We start from the raw sequence: 8,987 nt of genomic DNA, 5'->3' as shown, positions 1-8,987 counted from the left end.
AGCGGCATGGACGGATACCCTAGATAAGGATACTATTTTATTGCCCCTGAGGCATATAAGAGATGCTGTCCTATATATGTGTGTATGCAAACTACAGGTGGTGCTGCATGGCTCACACCCTTTTACTTGTCTTGTAGAGCAACTCTGGAGCTGTTACTGGGTCCAGCTGCTGCAAGAAATCAGCTTGAATGCTTCAGGGGCTGGGGCATGGCCAACATGAGCCCCACACTGATGGGGGTGTATAAAGCGATCTAGGGGTCATCCAAGCGCAACCCCACAAAGGCCGCCATGCCCTGCGTGACCATTTTCTCTTTTCATATGCAGACGAGGGTTGCAGCCAACTATACCCATTGCTTGGATGACATCACCATATGCGAATCCATCTGCTGCAGGCCTTCCCCCAGGAATGCTTGCACTAGTTGTTGCATTTGGTTTGTTGTTTGGGGGGTGCTTCAGTATTAGGCAGCCTTCTGCCCTCACACATTCATCTGAAAATGTGTTCTCCCTGCAGTTGTTGTCCCCAGATGAGAGTTCCCTTGTGCTGCCTCAGTTGAATCTCCTTTACTTGACGGAGGTGTGCCTGAGCAGCGGCCCTCCCCAGCCCTATCTCAAATCATACTTATTTTGCTTAGGTGATACCATGGTCATGAAGATTGTTTTCCCAGGGTGAGGTTCATTCATTGCATTCTGGGTATGCTGACCTCTGTGATTTCCCCAAATGTGGGAATGTCGACTGCATAATTTGTGGTAGGGGGGGGGGGGGGACTGCATTTGTGCTTTCCCCTGGTTGGCTCTGGTATAATTTAGATCTCATTGTCTCAGGTCTCTCTCCAGCCTAGTTTGCTGTCTGTTTCCACTTCTCTTTTCTTGAGCCCCTCCCTTCTATGCCCTTGCGCACTATCCTGACTTCTCCCGTCTGCTTACTTTGTGCCTTCCAACGCACAATGCGAACTACAGGTGGTGTTGCAGGGCCCACACCCTTTTATTTGCCTTACAGAGCAGCTCTGGAGCTGTTACAGTGCCCAGCTGCTGCAAGAAATCAGCTTGAATGCTTCAGGGGCTGGGGCATGGCCAACATGAGCCCCACACCAAAGGAGGGTGGGGGGTGTTCAATGCGAACTAGGGGTCATCCAAGCGCCCCTTATCTCTTTTCATATGCAGATGAGGGTTCCAGCCAACTTTGGCCCACTGCTTGGATGACATCACCGTATGCAAATCCGTCTGCTGCAGACCTTTCCCCAGGAATGCTTGTACTAGTTGTTGCATATGGTTTGATGTTTGAGGGTGCTTCAGTATTAGGCAGCCTTCCACCCTCTCATTTTCATCTGAAAAGATGTGGTCTCCCTGCAGTTGTTGTCCCCAGACAAGAGTTCCCTTGTGCTTCCTCAGTTGAATCTCCTTAACTTGACGGGGGTGTGCTCGAGCAGCCGCCCTCCACAGCCCTATCCCAACACATGCTTTTCTTGCGTATGAGATCTCTTGATCATGAAGATAGTTCTCACAGGGTGAGGTTCATCCATTACATTTTAAAGTAGGAAGGTACAAATTACATATTCAAATTACATGTATGTGCTGGATTCAAATGTTTTCCCCCCTTCCTTTCTCAATTGTGCCCATCAGCAGCTATTCTAATGTTGCTGCCAATGGGTGTGACACATTCATTTCTTCTGTGGGGTACACTGGACTCCACAAGGATTCACATTGGGGTGTAGAGTAGGATCTTGATCTGAGGCACCAACAGGCTCAAAGCTTTTGACTGTTCCCAAGATGCTCAGCGCCCCCTGCTCTATAACCTCGCTTCCATGAACAGGGAGCTCAGTTTGTAGTTGGTGCCTTCAGTAGCAGGCCACTTAACAGGGGGCTGCCTCAGGCAGCCTATTCTTAGCTATTAATTTTGACAAGAAAAGAAGAACTTTTTTTTATAAGAATCTACAAGGGCTGCAGCAGGTTAGGTCTAATAGACATCTTTACTGCAGCTCCATCACTCCCAGCGGCGCAGTATACTCCCGTGCCCTGGTTGCTGGGTCACTGCAGCGGAGGCTCCGGTTTCTTCCTAAGGTCAGTCACACACACACCGCCCTCCGGGATCACGAGGCCGCTGATGAAAGGGAGGTAAGGGACTTCTGTGCCCACACTATACCGTGATCCAGCGTGGCGGTAGGGGGTGGGCCATGTGCGCACTGGCGTGGACACTGATTACTGGGCAGCCGCTCCTCTAGCCACCAGGGACAGTTAAGGAGCACAGCTCTGGGGGGGTTTTCTCTTATATTAACCCCATTTTGTACTACCCGCAGTGCATTGTGATAGGTAATAGAGCCTGATTCAGGTTGGATTGCAATCGCAATAAGCAATCCAACTGCAAAAATTGCTAAGAGCATACGCATGCGCCTGCATTTTCTGCGGCACCCCGCAGATAATGCGATCGCTTCTGACTGTCAATCGGTGCTGGGGGGGGGGGTCAGCAACAATCCATTTCCAAGTCAGAGATGGAGTGGTGCATGGGCAGGGCTACAAAATGGGGTCGGCAACGGAGAAACAGGAGGCGTGGTCAGAGCTGCTGCATGACATCACATGCAGCAGCTGCGATCACAAAAATGGTGGAGGCTTCCTGCGCACACATACAGTCTGCACCAACAGGAGGCTAACCCATTTTTTATGATCACGCTGAACTGCACTGAGACTGCAATTTCAGCGTGGTCAAGAAGGGAGGCGGCATGCTGGGTGGCCCCAGCATGCGAACCAAAGGATTGCAAATTCTGTTACTTAGCAGAATTTGCAATCCTTACTGAATTAGGCCCATTGATTACAAAATGTATTTGTAAATATTTGAAGTTTTTCTTCAGGGACTAACACAAAAGATGCTTGGGGCTACTAACACATGTGTAAGCCACATAAAGCTTCCCATGGGTCAGTGGCATCACAACGGGGTTGCTGCCCACACCCGAGTGTCACCCGCCAAGGGGGGTGACACCAAAGTGCCGGCTCCTCTTCAGTGACAGAATATGGGTGTTTCACTGTAACATTACGTGCAACACCCAGTTTCTGTCACTGTGCAGGAGCCAGCACCACTCACACACTAGTCCCCGGGTGCAGCACTCAACCCCCGGGATACCCGGAGCAACAAAATGGAGATTCAGGAAAACAGGCCACACCCCTACCTATGAGACCATGCCTCCTTTTTACCATTGCGCTGCTTATCTGCGCGCACTGCATTACAATCTCCCTCGCTGCCTCTCTGGGTGTCACCAATGATAGTGACACCTTTGCCATGCTTGTAGCAGCTGGTCCTAAGATCTACACCTCCAGCCCTGAGTGTTTGCCCTTGTGACTTGTTGATCATCATAGCGAAGCAGATTCTTACAGAAAACTGCAGGGGCTTAGATTGAAAAGAAAAACATTGACGAACCCATCATTTCAGCAACAGGGTCTGCCACACGGCTGACTGAAATGACTGGTTGGTTTGGGTCCCCACCAAAAAAGAAGCAATCAATCTCTCCTTGCACAAACTGGCTCTACAGAGGCAAGATGTCCACCTCATCATCCTCCGATTCCTCACCCCTTTCACTGTGTACATCGCCCCCCTCACATATTATTAATTCGTCCCCACTGGAATCCACCATCTCAGATCCCTGTGTACTTTCTGGAGGCAATTGCTGGTAAATGTCTCCACGGAGGAATTGATTATAATTCATTTTGATGATCATCATCTTCTCCACATTTTCTGGAAGTAACCTCGTACGCCGATTGCTGACAAGGTGAGCGGCTGCACTAAACACTCTTTTGGAGTACACACTGGAGGGAGGGCAACTTAGGTAGAATAAAGCCAGTTTGTGCAAGGGCCTCCAAATTGCCTCTTTTTCCTGCCAGTATACATACGGACTGTCTGACGTGCCTACCTGGATGCGGTCACTCATATAATCCTCCACCATTCTTTCAAAGGTGACAGAATCATATGTAGTGACAGTAGACGACATGTCAGTAATCGTTGCCAGGTCCTTCAGTCCGGACCAGATGTCAGCCCTCACTCCAAACTGCCCTGCATCACCGCCTGGGGGTGGGCTCGGAATTCTTAGCCTTTTCCTTGCACCCCCAGTTGCGGGAGAATGTGAAGGAGGAGCTGTTGACGGGTCACGTTCCGCTTGACTTGACAATTTTCTCACCAGCAGGTCTTTGAACCTCTGCAGACTTGTGTCTGCCGGAAAGAGAGATACAATGTAGGTTTTAAATCTAGGATCGAGCACGGTGGCCAAAATGTATTGCTCTGATTTCAACAGATTGAATCCTGGTTAAGCGAATTAAGGGCTCCATCCACAAGTCCCACATGCCTAGTGGAATCGCTCTGTTTTAGCTCCTCCTTCAATGTCTCCAGCTTCTTCTGCAAAAGCCTGATGAGGGGAATGACCTGACTCAGGCTGGCAGTGTCTGAACTGACTTCACGTGTGGCAAGTTCAAAGGGTTGCAGAACCTTACACAACGTTGAAATCATTCTCCACTGCGCTTGAGTCAGGTGCATTCCCCCTCCTTTGTCTATATCGTGGGTAGATGTATAGGCTTGAATGGCCTTTTGCTGCTCCTCCATCCTCTGAAGCATAAAGAGGGTTGAATTCCACCTCGTTACCACCTCTTGCTTCAGAGGATGGCAGGGCAGGTGCAGGAATGTTTGGTGGTGCTCCAGTCTTCGGCACGCGGTGGCTGAATGCAGAAAGTGGCCCGCAATTCTTCGGGCCACCGACAGCATCTCTTGCACGCCCCTGTCGTTTTTTTAAATAATTCTGCACCACCAAATTCAATGTATGTGCAAAACATGGGACGTGCTGGAATTTGCCCAGATGTAATGCACGCACAATATTGGTGGCGTTGTCCGATGTCACAAATCCCCAGGAGAGTCCAATTGGGGTAAGCCATTCTGCGATGATGTTCCTCAGTTTCCGTAAGAGGTTGTCAGCTGTGTGCCTCTTATGGAAAGCGGTGATACAAAGCGTAGTCTGCCTAGGAACGAGTTGGCATTTGCGAGATGCTGCTACTGGTGCCGCCGCTGCTGTTCTTGCTGCGGCAGGCAATACATCTACCCAGTGGACTGTCACAGTCCTATAGTCCTGAGTCTGCCCTGCTCCACTTAACCACGGACATGTGGACTAGTGGACCTTGGGTACAACTGCATTTTTTAGGACACTGTTGACTCTCTTTTTCTGAGGTCTGTGTACATTTTCGGTATCGCCTGCCTAGAGAAATGGAACCTAGATGGCATTTGGTACCGGGGACACAGTACCTCAATCAAGTCTCTAGTTGCCTCTGAATTAACGATGGATACCGGAACCACGTTTCTCACCACCCAGGCTGACGAGACCTGAGTTATCCGCTTTGCAGCAGGATGACTGCTGTGATATTTCATCTTCCTCGCAAAGGACTGTTGGACAGTCAATTGCCTACTGGAAGTAGTACAAGTGGTCTTCCGACTTCCCCTCTGGGATGACGATCGACTCCCAGCAGCAACAACAGCAGCGCCAGCAGCAGTAGGCGTTACACTCAAGGATGCATCGGAGGAATCCCAGGCAGGAGAGGACTCGTCAGACTTGCCAGTGACATGGCCTGCAGGACTATTGGCTTTCCTGTCTAAGGAGGAAATTGACACTGAGGGAGTTGGTGGTGTGGTTTGCAGGAGCTTGGTTACAAGAGGAAGGGATTTAGTGGTCAGTGGACTGCTTCCGCTGTCATCCAAAGTTTTTGAACTTGTCACTGACTTATGATGAATGCGCTGCAGGTGTCGTATAAGGGAGGATGTTCCGAGGTGGTTAACGTCCTTATCCCTACTTATTACAGCTTGACAAAGGCAACACACGGCTTGACACCTGTTGTCCGCATTTGTGTACAGGATGCATACCTTCATGTCCCCATTTATCCACCTCATCAGGCGTACCTCAGATTTGCGGTACAAGACTGTCATTGCCAATTTCAGACGTTGCTGTTTGGTCTCTCCACGGCCCAGAGAATTTTCACCAAGGTAATGGCAGAAATGATGGTTCTCCTGCGTAAGCAAGGTGTCACAATTATCCCGTACTTGAGCGATCTCATAAAAGCGAGATCAAGAGAGCAGTTGCTGAACAGCGTATCACTTTCACTGAAAGTGTTACAGCAACACGGCTGGATTTTCAATATCCCAAAGTCGCAGTTGGTTTCTACGACTCGTCTGTCTTTCTTGGGCATGATTCTGGACACAGACCAGAAGAGAGTTTATCTCCCGATAGGAAAGGCCCAGGAACTCATGACTCTTGTCAGGAACCTATTGAAACCAAAACTTGTTTCAGTGCATCACTGTACTCGAGTCCTGGGAAAGATGGTGGCATCATACGAAGCCATTCCATTCGGCAGGTTCCATGCGAGGACTTTCCAATGGGACCTACTGGACAAGTGGTCTGGGTCACATTTACAGATGCATTGGTTGATCACCCTGTCCCCCAGGGTCAGGGTATCACTCCTGTGGTGGCTGCAGAGTGCTCACCTTCTCGAGTGACGCAGATTCGGCATTCAGGACTGGATCCTGGTGACCACAGAGGCAAGCCTCCAAGGTTGGGGAGCAGTCACACAGGGAAGAAATATCCAAGGTCTTTGGTCAAGTCAAGAGACTTGTCTTCACATCAACATCCTGAAACTAGGGGCCATATACAATGCCCTACGTCAAGCGGAGACCTTACTTCGCGACCAACCGGTTCTGATCCAGTCAGACAACGTCACCACAGTGGCTCATGTAAACCGCCAAGGCGGCACAAGGAGCAGAGTGGCGATGGCACAAGCCACCAGAATTCTTCGCTGGGTGGAGAATCACGCAAGCTGGGAGTGGACAACTGGGAAGCAGACTTCCTCAGCAGACACGACCTACATCCGGGAGAGTGGGGACTTCATCAGGAAGTCTTTGCACAGATTACAAGTCGGTAGGAACTGCCACAGATAGACATGATGGCGTCCCGGCTCAACAAAAAGCTACAGAGGTATTGCGCAAGGTCAAGAGACCCTCAGGCAGTAGCTGTAGACACCCTAGTGACACTGTGGGTGTTCCGGCCGGTCTATGTATTTCCTCCTCTTCCTCTCATACCCAAGGTGTTAAGGATAATAAGACAAAGAAAAGTGAGAACAGTCCTCATTGTTCCAGATTGGCCACGGAGGACCTGGTATCCGGATCTGCAGGAAATGCTCACAGAAGATCCGTGGCCTCTTCCTCTAAGACAGGACCTGTTGCATCAGGGGCCCTGTCTGTTCCAAGACTTACCGCGGCTGCGTTTGACGGCATGGCGGTTGAATGCCGGATCCTAGCAGTGAAAGGCATTCCGGTTGAGGTCATCCCTACGCTGATAAAGGCTAGGAAGGATGTAACGTCAAAACATTACACCGTATATGGCGAAATTATGTTTCTTGGTGTGAGGCCAGGAATGCTCCTACGGAAGAATTCCATCTGGGCCGTTTCCTTCACTTCCTACAAACTGGAGTGAATTTGGGCCTAAAATTAGGCTCTATTAAGGTCCAGATTTCGGCCTTATCCATTTTCTTTCAAAAAGAATTGGTTTCTCTTCCAGAAGTTCAGACTTTTGTAAAAGGAGTGCTGCATATTCAGCCTCCTTTTGTGCCTCCGGTGGCACCTTGGGACCTTAACGTGGTGTTAAGTTTTCTAAAATCACACTGGTTTGAACCACTTAAAACGGTGGAGTTAAAATATCTCACATGGAAGGTGGTCATGTTATTAGCCTTGGCTTCGGCTAGGCGAGTGTCGGAATTAGCGGCTTTGTCACATAAAAGCCCATATTTGGTGTACCATGTGGATAGAGCGGAATTGCGGACCCGTCCTCAATTCCTACCAAAAGTGGTCTCATCTTTTCATATGAACCAACCTATTGTGGTGCCTTTGGCTACGCGTGACTTGGAGGATTCCGAGTTACTTGATGTGGTCAGGGCTTTGAAAATTTACGTGGCCAGGACGGCTAGTGTCAGGAAAACTGAAGCGCTGTTTGTCCTGTATGCAACCAACAAGATTGGTGCCCCTGCTTCAAAGCAGGCTATTGCTCGCTGGATTTGTAACACGATTCAGCAAGCGCATTCTATGGCTGGATTGCAGTTACCGAAATCGGTCTAGGCCCATTCCACGAGGAAAGTGGGCTCTTCTTGGGCGGCTGCCCGAGGGGTCTCGGCACTACAGCTGTGTCGAGCTGCTACTTGGTCAGGTTCAAACACCTTTTCAAAATACTATAAGTTTGATACCCTGGCTGAGGAGGAACTCATGTTTGCTCAATCGGTGCTGCAGAGTCATCCGCACTCTCCCGCCCGTTTTGGAGCTTTGGTATAATCCCCATGGTCCTTACGGAGTCCCCAGCATCCTCTAGGACGTTAGAGAAAATAAGATTTTAAACCTACCGGTAAATCTTTTTCTCGAAGTCCGTAGAGGATGCTGGGCGACCGTCCCAAGTGCGGACTACTTCTGCAATACTTGTATATAGTTATTGCTTCAATAAGGGTTATGTTAGAGTTGCATCGGTCCTGCACTGATGCTACAGTATGTTGTTTTTTCGTACTCATAACTGGGTAGTTTATCACAAGTTATACGGTGTGATTGGTGTGGCTGGTATGAATCTTGCCCTGGATTAACAAAATCCTTTCCTCATACTGTCAGTCTCCTCTGGGCACAGTTTCTCTAACTGTGGCATAGAGGGGCATAGAGGAAGGAGCCACTGCACACCCAGAACTAAAGTCTTTCTTAAAGTGCCCATGTCTCCTGCAGAGCCCGTCTATCCCCATGGTCCTTACGGAGTCCCCAGCATCCTCTACGGACTACGAGAAAAAGATTTACCGGTAGGGTTAAAATCTTATTTTCTACTTTATTCTTTTCTATCCTAGTTTATTACGACCAACTTTCATCCAAGGAGTTTGATATTCTACTACCTGCATGCAATTTAAATTGCTTAAATTGTTTATATGGTTGATTTGTCTTTCACAATCCATAA

General features: G+C 49.2%; 1 non-coding gene across 1 annotated transcript; it reads left to right on the top strand.

The window, feature by feature from the left end:
• Positions 1 to 615: 615 nt before the first annotated feature.
• Positions 616 to 786, top strand: LOC134951813 (U1 spliceosomal RNA). The gene has a single exon (XR_010184484.1). It is a non-coding gene; the product is annotated as a U1 spliceosomal RNA (small nuclear RNA).
• Positions 787 to 8,987: the final 8,201 nt, after the last annotated feature.

This window comes from Pseudophryne corroboree, chromosome 8 (genome assembly GCF_028390025.1).
Source record: "Pseudophryne corroboree isolate aPseCor3 chromosome 8, aPseCor3.hap2, whole genome shotgun sequence".
NCBI classification, from domain to species: Eukaryota; Metazoa; Chordata; class Amphibia; order Anura; family Myobatrachidae; genus Pseudophryne; species Pseudophryne corroboree.
Note: the sequence above shows the minus strand (reverse complement) of the source record. Positions and strands in the feature narration are given on the sequence as shown.